General features: G+C 33.4%; 1 protein-coding gene across 3 annotated transcripts in view; it reads right to left on the bottom strand.

Annotated features, from left to right (window-relative positions):
• LOC118205483 (uncharacterized) overlaps positions 1-16,561 on the bottom strand; it is a 91,434-nt gene that overhangs the window by 28,396 nt on the left and 46,477 nt on the right. Inside the window, exons 1-2 of one of the 3 annotated variants that reach the window (XM_085814714.1) lie at positions 13,525-13,647; positions 3,151-3,223 (exon numbers count right to left, since the gene is read on the bottom strand). The exons of 1 other annotated variant lie outside the window; for it this stretch is intronic. The gene's annotated coding sequence lies outside the window, so the exon portion shown is untranslated. Of the gene's footprint in view, positions 1-3,150; positions 3,224-13,524; positions 13,648-16,561 lie in introns of those variants that run through there. One more of the 3 variants, XM_085814715.1, reaches the window with a different exon arrangement.

The following is a 16,561-nucleotide window of genomic DNA, read 5'->3' as shown; positions in this document are numbered from 1 at the left end:
AGAGAAAGCCATTTTATGTTGGACAAATACGTGAAGAGGGGGAGGGAATGTAATATTCACAGAGTTTAACCTAGAAATGAGTTCTTTTCATCCTTCCTTGAACTTTGAACAATAGAACAACAAATGCTCGACTTTTTGCACTCCCCCGAAACTGCATGAACACAAGTCTGTACTAGATAATCTAAATCTCTTCAGATATGAATTGAATTTGCCATGTCCAGTTAGAAATTGAGTAACTTCAAAATTGCATAAAAAGTGTTTATTATTCAATCTGTGAGGAAAGGAAGGAAAATATAGTTTAGTCAAAGAGGCAGTAGTAGAATTCCTGTATAGTTCATTCCACTCGAGTATTGTATCATCCCTACTTTTGTTCTTGTAAAATGACTTAGGAAGTATCATTGGAGTAATTACTTGAAGATGTGTAGCTTGTTTTTCCAATCAACCAGCCCTTTCATTTCCTAGATTGCCAGTGTGGCCACGTACATGAGAAAAGATAACATCAACACCTTTATTATTAAGGTCTTTAAGAAGGGCATGAGAAGAGACAATTAATTTATTACATGAGAAGATATTCTTAAGAGAATATAAGTATGAAAGCGAATCAGTGCGAATAAGAAATTTAGCACTTAGTGAACCGTTGTTAGATATCCATTTAATTGACTCACTAATGCACAGTAGTTCGGCTTGGAAAACATTGCATTCATTGGGAATTCTAAATAGCTTGTATTCCAGTTCAGAACTATAATGGAAAACAACATAAGCTAATCCAACTCGATTATTAATTTTACTGCCATCTGTATAACACACAACAGGGAAATTATCATCAACAGAATTGTCATAAATGATAGTTTGAATTGGCAAACGATTGGCAGGATGAATAAGATCTTCAAACAACGCCTTGGTATCGAACATAAATTTGCTGATGGTATCTTTAAATATTTTATGAAAGTCAATCGGAGGAAATCCTGAAATTGCGAAAGAGGCTTCATAGCTAATTGATCTGTAGCCACGCACAACTCTTAGTAAAATTCTTCTTTGAATTCTGTGAAGTATACGGGAATAAGTCCTCTAAGTATATTTTGATACTTATCGGATAAATACGTAATCTGATTTTTCCAACAAAACTTATGATCAAGAATAACGCCTAAATATTTAATTTCATTCACCGTTTCGAGTAAGGTATTATCCAAGTACAAATGTTGGTTTGTATAGCTGACATGCTTTCTTTTAATTATCATAATGTTAGATTTATTGGGATTAAATTCCAATTTATGTTCTCTGGACCAATTGGAAATAATATTAAGGGTGTTCTGAGACGTATTAAAGAGAGTAATGGGACACTTCTCTGAAAGCAAATTAGTAGATCATCAGCAAAAGCAATTGTTTTACAACTCGGACAATGTGAGAGTCTATTGAGTAGATCATTCATAATTAAATTCCACAGTAAAGGTCGGAAACCGAGCCTTGAGGGCAACCTCTTTCCAAAATGCAAGAGGAAGAAACATAGCTAAGAGAGAGCAATGCAGATCTGTCATGCAGAAAATCGTTAATTAAGGCGGAAAATATTACACGGAATACCAGCTATCCTTTAAAAAAAAAAAAACAAGTATCTCAGGCCACCAGGCGTGGTCGAAAGCACCTTAGATGTCAAAGGAACACTAAAACTCTGTGTAAATTTCTCTTATTATCTTCGTCCACTATGTCGTTTAAGTACAAAAGAGCATCTTCACAACTCTTATGAGTGGTAAAACCAAACTGTGCTTTGTTTAGCAGTTTTTTATTGTGCAAAAACCAGGTAATTCTATTAAAAAAGGCATTTTCCTAAACTGGGAAGAAGACTAATGCATCTCAAGTTATCTAAATACTAGGACCACTATTCTTAGGGATTAAAACATTCCCTCTTTTCCAGCAACGAGGAAATGAACCAAGCTTCAGACAAGTATTGAAGATTTTGGAGAATAAATTTGGAAACATTCTATGAACTTCCTTCAAAATTTCGTTTGAAATAGAATCAAGACCAGGAGCTTTATTACATTTAAGGTTTTCTATAACACTATTAATTTCTGACATAGTGAATGGAGGATCTGGATTATCAACATAATTTAACGAAGCTTCAGCCCTAATCATTCTATGAAACGAATTATCCGTGCTAAAATAATCCGTGAGAAAGCTTCTGTGAAGAACCTCATTAATAGCTTCTTCTAGCGACTTTGTACAATTACCATATGGGAGATTTTATGATGCCTCATTAACACTAAAGATAATATTTAACAGCGAAATTTAAGTCGCTGTAATTACTATGAACCAATAATAATGCAAATGAAAAATTAATTTTTCAAATTGTGTTACCTTACCTTTAGTAGTATTGAAGCATAATAAGGTATTTTTTCTCTCCTTAACGCGTGCTTTTGTGATGCAACTGGATAGCAGGTCCGACTAGAAATCGGGAGGTCCTGTGAGCGTAATGTATATTTTTTACATTCCCTGCATCGATAAACCTAATGACTCTACACCTCGTCAATAAGGACAATCATCTGTTTAATTTTAGGTTATAGCTACAACATCACAGTTTAATTCGATTGTTTGGGCTCGGAAGTATATAATGATTGCTGAAATTCTTTCTATCTGAAATAACAGTTTGTAGCTGCTAAAATATGTTAGATATCCTAAATTTATATATTATGCATAACTAATTAATCATTAACATACATCAACTGCTGCACGTTTAGACTTGTTAGGTTTCATATTACTTTATTCTAAAAACAATTCATAGCTGGTTATTCTTTAAGGAAGATTTTTATATTGAGCATTAAGTTTTAAAAATGAAATTAAGTTTAAAAAAACATTTAAAACTTAGATTATTTAGATAAAAATAATTATATTTTTAAAAATAAAAAGTTAATGACCAACTATTTATTTTCTTTTGCTGAAATTTTATCAAAGTACTAAACATAGCTATTCATAACAAAAAATGGCGTAGAAATTCATGACCTCAACTGTAATTTCTAGAAGCCATACAGCATAAAATACTACATCGTGATAATAACTTAAAATTTTATATTATCAAATAATTCTTTAGACATCCAGATGAACTACATATAAAAATATTTTATTATTATTATTTGGAGATATTTTGCATTTTATTCTTACTTTGTTAAGAACTCGACTAGACTTTTCACTGCACAAGTAGTTGTCCCAGATGAACAGATAACGTCCAGCAAGGCTAAAGAAACATAACAAATATAAAATACTAAGCTGAAATGCTTTGACGAGTACCATAAAAGATAGAAATAAAAATGGTAAAGATTTATATCATTAAAGGATCCCTAAAGTTTGAGCAGCTCAGTTGTATTTATTTGCAATTTGAATTGATCTAAATTTTATTCGAAATTCTGCAATACTTCATTACTCAGACTTTAAAATATCATCTGGATCTTTAAAATAAGGGAAATGTAAACATGTTGTATCATAAATTATAATACGACGTTTAGCTTAAGAGAGCTTCTCCTGACGCATGCGCCGTTCGCGTTTATCCGCGCGGTGATGAATGATGACGTAACTGTTTATTACGTATGTATGTATATGTATACCATTCTTACTTCTTCGCCCTTTTTCTCTGCTGTATGCAACTATGTTTAAGTTAATCTCTGTCATTAAAAATGTTCATTGATATTACAATCTATTTAGGCTCATTTATTTCTTCAATGGTTATGGGCCCAGGAACGTTTCAACTGTGCTTAATTAACAAAATACCTATTTTAAAATGAACATTTTGAAGTTTTCGAGCATTGAACTCTTAATTCAGTGCAAGAACTGTTACGTCTAATCAACGGTAAGAACTGATCAGCGTTCAGTTAAGCCTATTTTTATAGCGCTCAATCTTGGTTTTTGGCTGTGAGAGACTGTATTACATTATGTCGCATTTGACTACTATAGATAAGCTCGGAAAAGATAATTTTGACAGTTGGAAATTACAAATAGAAGCAGTATTGATTAAAAACGACCATTGGGATTATGTAACCGGTAAAGTGCTAAAACCTGCTGAAGGAACCGAAGACGAAAAGAAATGGCTCCAAGCTGATCAAAAAGCTCGCGCAGATATAATTCCTGCTATTAATCCTAGTGAACTGTGTCATATAAAGCATTGTGTGACATCAAATGCTGTGTGGAATAAACTCAAAGCCGTATATGAATCGAAAGGACCTGCGAAGAAGGCTACATTATTAAAACAGCTTTTATTTAGAAAAATGGTGGAAAGCGAAACGATGTCTGAACATTTGAATAATTTCTTCGAAATAGTTGATAAGCTTAAACAAATGGAAATTGACATAGCTGATGATTTATTATCGATTCTTCTGCTCTACAATATTCCAGAAAATTTTGAAAATTTTAGATGCGCCATCGAATCAAGAGATCAGTTACCTAGTCCCGAATCTTTGAAAATCAAAATGTTAGAAGAATGGGAAGCAAGAAAAGGGAAAACGTCTCAAGATTCACAGAATGCATACTATACTGATTATAAAAGAAGAAATCAAGAACAGAAGAAAAATGAAAAATGGAAGGTAAATTCAAACAAAAATTTTCCAGCTGAAAGAAATTTTCGAAACTTGAAGTGTAATTACTGTTCGAAAATTGGGCACAAGGCATCTGAATGCAGAAAGAAAATAGCTGATAGAAAATATGCACAATCAAATAGGGGAAATCAAGGTTCTATGATGGCTTCTAATTATGAAGAGCAGATTAGTTTAGCAGTAAACAATGCTTATCAGAAGACCTCCTCATGGTGCTTAGATAGTGGCTGTACATCTCACATGTGCAATGACAGAAGGTTATTTTCAGAATTTCACCCTCGAACGAATTCAACCATAAAGTTAGCAGTTGACAAAACATCAAAAATTACAGGAATTGGAACTGTCCTTATCACAGTACCTAACGGAAATAAGACAATTAAACTTACGCTCAAAAATGTGTTATGTGTTCCGGAATTAAAATGTAATTTTCTGTCAAGATCTAAAGCTACTGCAAATAATCGTTCAGTGATTTTTACAGAACGGCATGCTAGAATAATAGAACCAAATGGATCTATACTAGTGCAGGCTATTCGTCATGGTGATCTTTATTATATACATCCAAGCGCTGAAACAGCTGCAATAGCACAGGTAAGTGATTTTGTAAAGTGGCATCTTAAATTAGGTCATTTAAATGAGTCTGATTTGAAAAGACTTAAGTCTGATAACATGGTTAGAAATTTAAATTTTAATAACACTGAATCTCTAAAAGACTGCAAAGTCTGTATCCGAGGTAAACAAACTGTGCAACCTTTTCAAAAAGAATCAAAATTTCAAAGTAATGAATTACTGAACTTGATTCACTCAGATTTGTGTGGACCTATGAGAGTCCCATCCCATGCTGGTTCGCGTTATTTTGTTACTTTCATAGACGACAAATCGCGTTATGTCAAAGTCAGTTTTCTTAAAACTAAAGATGAAGTGAAAAATGCATTCATTAAATACAAAGCTGCGGTCGAAAATCGTCTAGGAAAGAAAATAAAAATCCTTCGGACTGATAACGGTCTCGAATATCGCGGAGAAGAATTTAATAAATATATTCAAGAATGCGGGATTAAACGAGAATTCTCAGCACCAATGACTCCTCAACAGAATTCGAGAGCTGAACGCATGAACCGCACTTTGAAATGGCCAGATGTTTGTTACAACAAAGTAATCTTCCCCAATCCTTTTGGGCTGAAGCCTTGAACTGTGCTGTTTATATTCGTAATCGTTGCCTGGGAGTAAACAAAACACCTTATGAGTTATTTTTTGGCATCAAGCCAACTGTATCTCACTTCAAAGTATTCGGACAGAAATGTTTTGTACTTAATAAAAGGTCTAAAGGGAAATGCGATCCTCGATCAGAAGAACATACGAGTATATTTGTAGGATACTCAAATGAATGGAAAGCGTACAGGCTGTGGAATAAAAATTCCAGAAAAATTGTTATAAGCCGAGATGTTAGATTCATTGATGAATTTGAAAACTGTACTAATTATGATAAAGATTTAGAAGTTTTATTTCTCGAAAATATTCCTGATAGAAAGAAGGAAGAACCTCTGAATGTAAAGCAAATATCGGCTGATGAAATAACTGAAGACCCCTCAAATATGGCAGAAGCATCTGCTGAATCATCTGATAATGAAGATTCTGATTCCGAAGCAATACCTGAAATGCAGATTAAAAGGGGGCCAGGTCGTCCAAAGACAATCAAGACTGGGAAGCCAGGAAGACCAAAAAAGGAGTACCACAATATAAACATAGAAAAGGAAGAAGCACAAATTGCTGAAGAAGATACAAATCCGACATTAGAAGAAGCATTAAATGGAAGTTATGCTGAAGAATGGCATAAGGCTATGCAAAGTGAGTATGAAGCACTTGTTAAAAATGGTGCATGGAAATTAGTAAAGCGACCGACCACACAACAAAAAGGTAATAGGATGTCGCTGGGTTCTTAGAACGAAATATAATGCAGATGGAACAGTTCGAAAGAGAAAAGCTCGATTGGTTGCTAGAGGATTTGCACAGGAACCTGGAATTGATTTTAATGAAACCTTTGCTCCAGTAGCCAGAGCAAGTTCTATAAGAACTGTGATTGCATACAGTGCTGAACAAGACCTTATGTTATATCAACTAGATTTTTTTATGGCTTATGTTAACGGAGATTTAAAAGAAGAAATTTTCATGGAACAAGCTAAAGGTTTTGAAGACCAAAATAATCCTGATTATGTTTATGCTTTGCAAAAGTCTCTTTATGGTTTGAAACAAAGTGGAAGACAGTGGTATGAAAAATTAGACAAAAAACTCAAAAACTTTGGATTACAACCATTACAATCAGATAAGTGTGTATACAGGATGAAAACATCTCAAGATGAGTTAATTCTAATTTTATATGTTGATGACTTAATAATAGCAACAAATAGCTGTGATTTATATGCTGAACTTAAAGGTTATCTTTCTAAAGAATTTCATGTTAAAGATTTAGGCAAACTTCATTATTGTCTTGGAATAGAATTTAATCAAGATGTAAATAATAATTCTATTAGTTTATCTCAGCAGAAATATGTTGATAATATTCTACGAAGGTTTAATATGCAAGATGCAAAACCAGTAGCAACTCCTTTAGATCCTAGTGTAAAATTAAGTAAAGAAATATGTCCTTCTGAAACTGAAAAGGAAGAAATGAACAACGCACCTTATCGCCGTCTAATTGGTTCGCTTATGTATCTTTCTGTGTTTACTAGGCCGGATATTGCATATGCCGTCAGTCACCTGAGCCAATTTAATAACAATCCTGGAAAATTACACTGGTTGGCTGCAAAGCGCGTTCTTCGATACTTAAAAGGAACTAAAAATTATTGTTTAAAATTTCGAAAGACTGGAAAAGCACTTATTGGATATACCGATGCCGACTGGGCGTCTGATGTTAATACTAGAAAATCGTATACAGGTTAGCTATTCAAGCTAGCTGGAAATCCGATAACATGGGAATCACGAAAGCAACAAACTGTTGCATTATCAAGTACTGAAGCAGAGTACATCAGTCTTTCAGAAAGTGCCAAAGAAGCAGTTTATTTACGTCGTTTTCTTAAAGAATTAAATTTTACTGCTGATTATCCAACCATTATATATTGTGATAATCAAGGTGCACAGAAGCTTATGAAAAATGCTGTTTATCACTCACGTACTAAACACATAGATATTAGACATCATTTCATTCGTGAAATTTATGAAAGAAATGAAATAGACGTTAAATATGTGCCAACAGAGAAAATGCCTGCAGATGTACTGACAAAAACATTGACTGCTTCGAAACATTCTAAGTGCTGTAAATTAATTGGAATAACTGTAAATGATTAATGTTTATTTTTTTTTTCAGCCGCCAAACGTCGAAAGGGGGATTGTTGTATCATAAATTATAATACGACGTTTAGCTTAAGAGAGCTTCTCCTGACGCATGCGCCGTTCGCGTTTATCCGCGCGGTGATGAATGATGACGTAACTGTTTATTACATATGTATGTATATGTATACCATTCTTACTTCTTCGCCCTTTTTTTTTTTTTTTTCTCTGCTGTATGCAACTATGTTTAAGTTAATCTCTGTCATTAAAAATGTTCATTGATATTACAATCTATTTAGGCTCATTTATTTCTTCAAAACATTATTCATGTCTGTAACTTTTCATACCTTAAATATAAAAAGGTTTTTTTTAAATTAATTTTATTCCCATGAAACTAATTTGGAAACTGAGCTTAACAAATATTTGATTCTGAAACAGAAAAAACATAAATTTTATACATTATCCGCATATTTTCCTGCATTTCTTCCAGCAGCCGCTTCGGACATACCATATATGTTTGTGTGCGCGAGTGTGTATTTCGCACGTTAACACATGTGAAATAACTAATTTACATACATTTTTAATATATTGTTACGAATTTGGTATTTAAAAAGCTAATGTTAGTTCAATTACAAATTAAATGGTTTTATTTCTCGCGCAGTGCAGCGCGTGACGAATATTAAAAGAAAGCTAAGCCGGGAAATTGAAAATACAAGAGCGCGTGCATTAAATAAATAAATATCTCTTTTTATTTCGAGAAAGTACTGGAAAATTCTAGCGCGTGATTTTAAAATCTTATAAAAGGAGGAAAACATCTCAGTTTGTAGTAGTTGCTTAGTTTGTTGTTGTTTAGAAAACTACTGTTGTTGATTGTAGCGAATTCGCGGATTAGCGTTCTTTAGCTGTTTTGAATTACGTTCTATTGACATTTGAGTAGTTAAAAGAAAACTACTGTGAGATATTGTAATACTGCATGATAATTTGAGAAAATTTAAGCATTTTTGTTGTGATAATAATAAATTTTTGTTCATTTTTCATCGGACTTGTGCATTCATTTCATAACGAACCCGTACGCACGCAACAATTTTTGGTGTCAGAAGTGGGATTTGAATGCCAATAACAAGAGCGATGGAAGAACAATTGAGACAGCTCATTAGTGCTTTTGCTGCATTCCAAGAAAAGATGGAAGCTGGCCAAGCATCATTTAAGGAAGAAATGAAATTGGGCCAGGAATCCGTTAAGGAAGAAATGAAATTGGGCCAGGAATCCGTTAAGGACGAAATGAAAGCCGTTCAAGCTGGTCAAGAAGAAATGAAAAGAGAAATTACTTGCATAATAGAAAATAAATTTGAAGCTATGGAAGGCAGAATTGACGCAGTTGAAAATAAAGTTGGACATATTGAAGAAAGAGTTTCTTCGGTGAAAGAAGAAATAGAAGAAAGAGTTTCTTCTGTAAAAGAACAAATTGATGAGAGAGTTTCTGCAGTTGCCAAAGAAATGGATACTTTAAAGAAATTCGTAGCGTCGGCAGGGAGCAGGAGTGATGATTTTAAATTCTTACCAATGCCTGCTCGTCCACTTCTGAAACTATCTACATATGATGGGAAGACCTCCTGGCAGGTGTATAGGACACAATTTTCTATCGTTGCGGATGCGAATGGATGGGATTCCCAAGCTAAGGCCTGTCATCTCGCCGCTTCTCTGAGAGCAGACGCAGCGGATATCCTGCAGACGCTTCCCGAAAATCAAAGGCTAGATTTCGAAGCTCTATCCGGCGCTTTGGAGCTGCGCTTCGGCGAGAAATGTTTAAAAGACTACAGTAGGCTCCAATTAAAATCTCGTCAACAGAAGCCCACCGAATCGCTTCAGGAGCTCGCCACGGATGTTGAAAGGCTGTCACATCACGCCTTTTCAGAGTGCCCGAGAGAAATGAGGGAAATCCTGTCCCTGCAGTACTTTATCGATGGCATCCGGGATCCCGAAATACAGAAGGCTCTACGAATGGCGGATGTTAAAGACTTGAAAAGCGCTTTAATGTACGCCATGAAATTCGAGGCAGCCCAGCAAGCCACCCGTCGAGATTGCTACCCAGTCAGAGCTGTGCGAGTCCACGAGCCAGGGGATCAACTGATGGCTCGTTTAGATGAATTAGCCAGACAAGTCGACGATTTGATACGGAGTAGGAGCGAGAACAAAGTGGCTCTAAGGTGTTGGAAATGTGGTAGTGAAGGTCACATACGACGGAATTGCAGAACACTCCAAGGTACGGAAAATAAAACAGATGATTTTACCAGACAAGTCAGTGGCTTGAGACGGAACAGAAGTGAAAAGAAACCAGTTCTAAAGTGCTGGAACTGCGGTGTTGGAGGCCACGTGCGAAGGAACTGCAGAACTCCCCAGAGCACGGAAAATAAGACAGACGAGTTGAACAGACAATTAAATGCTCTCGGACGAAAAAGGATTGACAAGAAACTAAAATGCTGGAACTGTGGAACTGAAGGCCACGTACGAAAGAATTGCAGAACACCCCAGGGTACGAAAATTGAGACAATTTCTGAGCAACGACGCAGGAAACAAATTAATGACCATATCAAGGAACGGAGGTTGCCAGATAATGAAAAACCTTGTTTTAAAGCGCTTAAAATTTATACAGTGAGTGGCAACAGTAACGGAATGTCCATTAATGGGAATATCGATGGAGTTCCTTGCGATATGATCATTGACACAGGAGCTAATGTTACCATCATTAGGAAAGACTTAGCTGAACAGTTTAAAGATAAACTTATTTGGACGCCATCCTGTGTTACCCTTCAGACTGCGTCTGGTGACAAGATCGACATAACTGGGAAGTTAAATGTAAACATCACGTTTGGAAGTGCCGCCTACCATCACACGGCTTATGTGGCGGATATCACAGATCCATGCATACTCGGATTGGACTTTTTAAGGAAATACAATTTTTCCTTAGACTTCAAAAACAACAAACTGCTTTCAGCATCTGGTGACATGACTATCCATCCTCAGAAGAGATCCTCACTTGGAAATGCCGACGCCTTGTCCGAAAGACCCAGCTCGGGAAGCTGCCGAAATCATACCAGGGTCGAAAAGAAACGCAAGACTACCAGCTATTCTCCATCCCAGAAGCTCTTCGGTCGAGACCTTCGTCTGCCGTGTGACCGCCTGTTTAGTCGCCCTACGGATGCGCCTTCATCGCCTGAGGAACACATCCAAGATGCCCAGGCCCGGTTTGAGGGGATGCACCGTTCTGCACGAAAGCGAGTCAACTTGGCGACGGAGAAAGTGAAGACCAGATGCAACACAAGAGCTACTAGACATAGATCCAACAAAGGAGACAAGGTGTGGTTGTGGAACCCAATTCAACGAAAAGGACTGAGTCCTAAATTACAGTCACCTTCGGATGGTCCATATACAGTGCTGAACACGAATGACGTCGTGGTTCGGATCCGTGAGTCTTCGAACTCTTACGACAGGTTAGCTTATTACTATGGCCATAGTACGTAATGTAAATAATTGTAAATAGTATCAGACCATGGTCCTTTTTGTTTATAAATGTGTATTTAGTATTTGATTTGTATTTAGTAATTGATTTGCATTTAGTATTTGATTTGTATTTAGTATTTGTTTTGTATTTAGTATTTGATAGCATTTGATTTGTTTAAGTTAGTTATTGCATTTATTGTTTATATTGTTTGATATTGTAATGTAATGTTTATGCCTCAGTTGCATTTATGCCACAGTTGTAAGTTTAGCTTCCTGTCCAGGGATTGTACTGCCCGGGACGTGCAGTCCTTGGGAAGGGGGCAGTGTTACGAATTTGGTATTTAAAAAGCTAATGTTAGTTCAATTACAAATTAAATGGTTTTATTTCTCGCGCAGTGCAGCGCGTGACGAATATTAAAAGAAAGCTAAGCCGGGAAATTGAAAATACAAGAGCGCGTGCATTAAATAAATAAATATCTCTTTTTATTTCGAGAAAGTACTGGAAAATTCTAGCGCGTGATTTTAAAATCTTATAAAAGGAGGAAAACATCTCAGTTTGTAGTAGTTGCTTAGTTTGTTGTTGTTTAGAAAACTACTGTTGTTGATTGTAGCGAATTCGCGGATTAGCGTTCTTTAGCTGTTTTGAATTACGTTCTATTGACATTTGAGTAGTTAAAAGAAAACTACTGTGAGATATTGTAATACTGCATGATAATTTGAGAAAATTTAAGCATTTTTGTTGTGATAATAATAAATTTTTGTTCATTTTTCATCGGACTTGTGCATTCATTTCATAACGAACCCGTACGCACGCAACAATATATAGTTTAGATATTTCATATCTAATCTGCATTATATAGACTTTAACTATATTAATGATTTATATAAAGCACTAACATTCTCAGAATGGTATCTAACATATTGAAGCTAATCTTGTAACTTAATTAGTTATCTTTAAAAATATGGTAAACTGATAGGGAAGCATTTTTTTTCAGTTTCCTGTTTTTTAAATTCTTTTTCGTATCCTTTCTAAAACAGCAGATTTAACAGCATGCAGAGAAATAAACTGAATTTTGAAACCCTAATTAATTCACGTACACATGTGAAATTTAAATAAAAACTATAATTTATTGCTTTAATTGTAATATATAATTAACTTAATTAAATTAGCTATGCAATTAGAGTACTCATGAAGGTATGTAATTAGAGTGCCTATGAAGGTATGTAATTAGAGTACTCATTTGCAATATATCTATCTATCCTTATGTATATAGAGATAGATATAGATAGCTAGCTAGATAGATAGATTTATATATATACATATCTATAAAATATATAGGAATCCTTATCTGTTGCTTATGCTACACATGCTAATGCTAATGTGCACACATGCGCTTATATCAAACAACACATAAATATATGCAAATGTCATTATTAAAATGTATTTGTTAAAATTGCCATAATTGTCTTTGTTAAAATAAATACATGTTTCATAATTCAAAATGAAATTTTTGATAACTAAATATAGTTACTAAAGCATGTTAAATGATTATGTATAATTATTATCAAGATAGTCAATGAATTGCTTGATTTAATTTAATATTAATTACTAACTGTTTTCCTAATTAAAATAAAGAATTTTAAAATTTTGCATTTTAGGACTGAAATATAAACAAATAACCTGAAACTCAAAATTTATAACGAACAAATTTTCGCCATCGTTAGATTTTCACATTTTAATTATTTTGGCCACTGACATACTAAGAAAACTTTTTTTGATCATATTTCATATCAAGAGAACAAATTTTAGAATTAATTTTCAGCAACAAAGTTATAAGCACATAACTTGAATTTAAAAATTTTGCATAATCAACACATTTTCAAAATGCAATGACAAGAGACGATGAATAAAATGTAATGCAAAATTAATATACAAAAGTTTCAATTTCAGAAATAAAGTATAAAAATCACTTCACAATGAACGGTCGAGAGTTACAGATACAGAAAGTAACGAACAAAAGACTTACTCACAAATTAATTAATTAATTAATTGAACACACAAATTAATTAATTGAAAAAATTATTATTTGTTCAATAATTAATTGAACAAAAGACTCAATTTATTAATTACCTGCAATTCTTGGAGAACTCCGTCTAACGGTCCAGACGGTTAAAACGCGACTGAAAAAATTTTCAGTTCACCTGCAGTTTTCATAAGAGATAACCCGAAATTTTTCCGGGAATTGATAATTTATCACCTATCTTCAACTCGAACAACACTGATATCGTTCGCTATTGGATACTTTTCTCCTAACCCTTGCTTCTTTGAAAATCTGCCTGCCCATTTTGAACAATGACATCAGATCGGATTAGCATAAAAGCCAATCGAATACCAATTTGATATCGAAAGGTAAATTCCCTTTTCATTTTTCATGGGAACATTCGTAAGCCACTTTTTCAAAACCTGGCGTTTATTTTAAACTTTGGTATAATATTCTGAAATCTTTCCCAGAAGCTAAGCTTAATAATCTATGGCTTTAAAAATGCTGAACACTATCCATTTTGTTTTCAGAAAACAGCAACTTTCAAGTTTCTCTAAAATTTATTCCTAAACAGAGCCTAATTCCTGCTTAGACCTAGAAACTTGGGGCCTAGAATCAGGCTTTAGAAGGCCCCATATCATTCTATAATTGTTTATAATTCCGAGTTTTTTTTCAAAAACTAAGAAGCCTTTGAAAGGATGCTGAGCCTTAGGGTACCAAATTCTCTTAAACTACCCCTTCACAAAACCTACAGCTTGGGCCATCGAGAACGTAAAAAAAACCTTAGCAAACCCTTTTAGGCGATCGTTAAAATCTAAAACCTTTCAGATTTTTTTATCAATATTTTAATGATAGCCACATTATACAATAGTACTGTAAATGCTTTACCACTGAAAGTTATGAAAAATAGAAAATACCTAACATATTTTTCTGAAGAAGATTATTTTAATGATGAAGAAGCTGAGAAAAACTATTCGATTAAATAATAAAGGTAATTTAGTTTAAAATAAATAATAGCAATGCTAATAATTTTATTACCATTTTTTTATTTTTATTATTGTTTTAAGAAACACCCATTGTTGAATAATACTGAAAAGTACCACAGTGTTGGAAATTTTAAAAATTGCAGACTATCATACATGTCTTCCCCTAAAACGTTATTACATTAATAGTCGTGAAACTGATAAAAATCTACCTAATTATATAATAAAATTAATTTAATGTTCATTCAGATCTTTGAAAATAATTTCGTATTTAGTACATAGATATTTAGATATTAGAATGCAACAAGTAATTGCATGTTATTAAGAATCATATAAGAAAATTTTAATTTAGAAGCAGATTAACATTTTAATTTTATTTAGAATCTAATATATCTAATTTCCCTTTTGTAAATATTTAAAAGTTCCTTTCGTAAGCATTTCAAAACAAATGTATTATAATTAGTGTTACTATTTGTATAGTAATTACTAATAAGTTATTAATAGTATAAATAGCCTGAATTTGTATGTAAGAAAATATTATTGATTGGTTGTGTCAAAAAACCCAACTCTCGTACGATGTACCTTGAATGATTATTTTACTTTTTATGTGTAAAGTGAATGGTATGAAAGTGAGAAATGCACATTAATGATACATGTATTTAAGAAGTATGGTTTATTAATGGAATACTATAAAAATCTCTTAGTATACCCTGATAAGATTTATGTTTATTTTTAAAACAGCATCATAATTATTTGCGAAGAAACGATGCGCAAATATGATTTATAATACCAATAAAATGCATAACAATAAAATCTCAAAGAAAATTCTCAGCTGCATTTCAATGCAGAACAATTAACAGGAATTTAAATGAAATGGGAAATGCCATTTCAGATGATCGGTAGAACTTAAATTTTTCTCGGAGTTAATTTCAGAAGAAATCTCGATTCAGTAAATTTCGAAAGAAAAGCCTTTTAGCAACAGCAAATTAAGGCTTACCACTGCAAAAAAAGCATCACTTCGTTTCTAAGCGAAATACACGAAAACTTTCATTTAGCATCATTTCTGAAGCTTAGTAGTTGCTATAACAAATCCTTTTCAACATTTCGAATAATCTTTTCATCTCTTGAAGAAAGATTCAGCTAAATGCACAATATATAATTTGCTCAGTGATAACTAATATACTCCGTATCATGAAGTTAGGCACGTTTATTCAATAAGACTACTTGGTTTTTAATGAAATTTTATTCCTTTCTAATTGCCTTAAGTTGGCAATTGTGAAGCTAAAGTTAAAATTTTTAAAGCGTAAGAATACATTATTTCTCTTTGAACACAATCTTTATTTAAAGAAAATAAAAATAAAATTCCTGAAATAATAGTTGGACCATGCAAAGAAACCACATAGTCAGGTTACTTTCCCATGTGAATAAATTTCATAGAAACTATTTTCCATGCAAATAATTTAGATAGAACTTCTTCGCTCACTGCGTGTAGCTTTTTAATTTTACCTTATATATCATGATATTATTAAGCCCCTTTTCCAGCAATATTGAGTACAGATGGCAAAATTAAAAAATCTGATGTGTACACCACATGACTTCCTTGTACGGAATATTAAATTATACGCATTTTTTTTGCATTTCATTTTAACTTATTGGATTGAATTGAATTTACTTCCCGACAGCGCACAGACCACAATAGAATAAATGCAGTCTTTAAAATTCACTCTGTTTGTTTACCCTAGCGACACTCTGCCCCTAGATTCACTTAATAGTATTATATTTCGTTCATATTATAACACAGAATGCACAAAATTTGTATCATTTAAAGAATTACCTAATCGTTGCCACATGTTCTATTCAAATACTATAATAAAGCTAGAACGATGTATAAAAGAAATTAAGCAAACAAAACAAAAAAAGAAACAGGTTTCAAAGACGATTGAGCATTTCTCATTCAATTAATTCAGTTCTCACTTCGCGACAAGGCAAAAATACATAAAAACTCAAAAACCTGTATTAAAAATTACGAAGTAAATCTGAAACACTTATTTCCTCGAAAAAATTCCGGACAAGATTAAGCATGATTTAATTCGCAATAATAAATGAAGGCGTTATCTTTGTTGTTGCGAGGCTAAGTTTCTCT

The sequence above is a fragment of the Stegodyphus dumicola genome, chromosome 4, assembly GCF_044657685.1.
Source record: "Stegodyphus dumicola isolate Sdum_Otavi_A_Nest chromosome 4, ASM4465768v1".
NCBI classification, from domain to species: domain Eukaryota; kingdom Metazoa; phylum Arthropoda; class Arachnida; order Araneae; family Eresidae; genus Stegodyphus; species Stegodyphus dumicola.
This window is presented reverse-complemented; position numbering and strand designations above follow the sequence as displayed.